Raw genomic sequence first — 2,427 nt, 5'->3', positions numbered from 1 at the left:
GTCTTTGGTAGCAGAAGCAATGGGGAAATGCACAAGATCTTGGAGAGGAGAGAGACGTATAAAAATAGTGTTAAGACAACTGATCCACATGAGAGGACAAGGACTGAGGGGAGATGCAGCAATCCTCTAACCCGGGATTCTGCCTCAGGGGCCGGTGTGTGTGGTAACGGTTCTGGAAGCAGGCCAGAGTTGGGGATCTGGGTGAGTGCTCCTCACCCTTTAGACAGGCTTTGCATCTTGGAGGAATGTCCTGGGAGGTCTGGCTCAGTGCTCCATCAAGGGGCTGATGGCACCAGGAGTCTGGGCTGCCATGCAGGGGTCAGTTGCTGCCAAAGGTCGTCAACTCTCGGCTACCCCACTCATAACCTGTGGAAAGCGGGTCTCCTTGTCCTCATATGTCCAGGACTCTCTTTCCATTGGCAGCAACTGGCCAGGGGGCCTCAGAGGAGACTGGTATGGGGAACAGGCTGCCAAGAAGCTTTGGCCCAGGTAGACTACCTCGGAGGATGAAAGAGAATGGTGAAGAGGCTTTAACTTCTACATTTAACAGGCATCCATATCACACACCAAATAAGGAGAAAAATGGGACGCAATTGCACAATAACTGAAGACAGGGTCTCCCTGGCAACAATTACCCAAAAAATCCATTCCTGACAGTCGCAACAGCAAGAGCCAGCTAAGAAGACTCTGGGCGTGGGAGAAATGCGTGGGGGCTCAGAGGATGGCTTCCTTTCATTCTTAAACTTGAAGGAAGTGCTGATGGCAGGAACAAAGATGTCTTAGAACCTGGCTAAGCCAAGAGCCATTGGAAGCTGGAGGTGGAAGGAACCTTAAAGATGTGCTACTCAGAGGCCAGGGTGTGGAACTCTCCAGGAGGACGTGCTAGACTGAGGGGTAAGGGCTGGGCCACTGGGGTGTCCACCCTCCCACCACCCATTTCTGGTGGAGGGGCATTCTCCTGGTCTCTGGAGGTCTTAGAGTGGGGAAGGAGGATGGACCCTACTTCCTGGGCAGTCCAAGCCTCTGGGCAGTCCGAGTCTGCCTGTAGACTGAGTCCAATCCATAAACATATCTCCATGGGTTGGGAGAACTGCACTCTAGCCTCCCCTCCCCTCAGACTTGCTGTATGACCCCTGAGTTTTCCCCACAGTGAAATGCACAGCCTGCCTTGAAGAACTATTACAGGCTGAGTGAGCTAGCAAAAGGAATGGGAAAATGCTTTGACCGAAGTAAAAAATAATAATTCCAACTCATGGCGTGTGTCAGAGTAGAACTGTGCTCCATAGGGTTTTCATGGCTGTGACCTTTCAGAAGCAGATCGCTAGGCCTTTCTTCCAAGGTACCCCAGGTGGATTTGAATCGCCAATCTTTTGGTTAGTAGCTCAGCACTTAACCATTTGTACCACCAAGGACTCCTTGACCAAAATAAAGTCCCGTGCAAAGACAAGAGGTCTGTGTGTGGCCATGCAGGGCAGCCTGACAAAATGAGCTGTACCTAAGGCTCCTCAACAGGCAGGGACATTTCCTAGGAGGAGTGAGAGTCAGTGTCAGGAATTCATGTAGGGACCCAGGGGATGGACAAAGAGAGGGACCAGGGAAGTGGGGGGGTAGATTAGCAGCAAAGCATCACTGCTTCCTATCAGCTGACAGAGGGACAGACTAACTGACAGAGCAACCTCCGAGGCAGGTCCCCCCAACAAAGTGTGTAAACTCCAACTTTTTTTTTTTTTTTAAGATGTTGGCTCAAAATGAAAACTATTCTGCTGTCCTTTTTTGAAAAGCCTAACCCCCCACACCACTTCCCAGTTCATTTCTCTTTGCCTGTTAATGCCCAAGAGCCACTGGCAATTTTTCATATTCTGTAGCTCAGGCTTCATTAAACCCTCTGGAGAAAGGAGCAGTTTGTCATCTTTCTTTTGGGAACGAAGAAAAAAGGCAATTTTGACTCTATCTCTTGACGAAAGAAAAATGTTCTGCAGGGTCTCGCCCGCATCTGGAAGAAACCAACTCTCAGGAGCTTATTATGAGTTTTATAAATGTTTTAATCATGCATTTGTCCCTCACTTTATAGGGAGAGGTCACCCAGCACAATAAATTGCTCTTTTTTAACTCTGCTTTCTTTTTTTTTTTTTAGATTAATAGACTTTATTTTTCAAAGCACTTTTAGGTTTACACTTTGCTCTATTATTAACATCTTGCCTTATTGTGGTACGTTTGTTATAACTGATGAACCAATATTGATATATTAATTGAAGTCTAGTTTACGTTAGTGTTTGCTGTTTGTGTTGCACAGTTCTGTGGGTTTTGACAAATTCTTAATGTCGCGTGTCCACCATTACAGCGCGCTCCACTTGTTCATCCCTCCTCCTCCCCCTGAGCCCCTGGCAACCACTGATCTTTTTACTGTCTCTCTGTTGTTGTTGTTGT

The 2,427-nt window shown here is 47.8% G+C and overlaps 1 protein-coding gene across 1 annotated transcript in view; it reads right to left on the bottom strand.

Annotated features, from left to right (window-relative positions):
* PLEKHM1 (pleckstrin homology and RUN domain containing M1) overlaps window positions 1–2,427 on the bottom strand; it is a 621,215-nt gene that overhangs the window by 525,344 nt on the left and 93,444 nt on the right. The window lies entirely within an intron of this gene.

This window comes from Trichechus manatus, unplaced genomic scaffold, assembly GCF_000243295.1.
Source record: "Trichechus manatus latirostris isolate Lorelei unplaced genomic scaffold, TriManLat1.0 scaffold00028, whole genome shotgun sequence".
Lineage (NCBI taxonomy): Eukaryota > Metazoa > Chordata > Mammalia > Sirenia > Trichechidae > Trichechus > Trichechus manatus.
The sequence above is the reverse complement of the archived record's forward strand: the minus strand, read 5'-3'. Positions and strand labels throughout refer to the sequence as shown.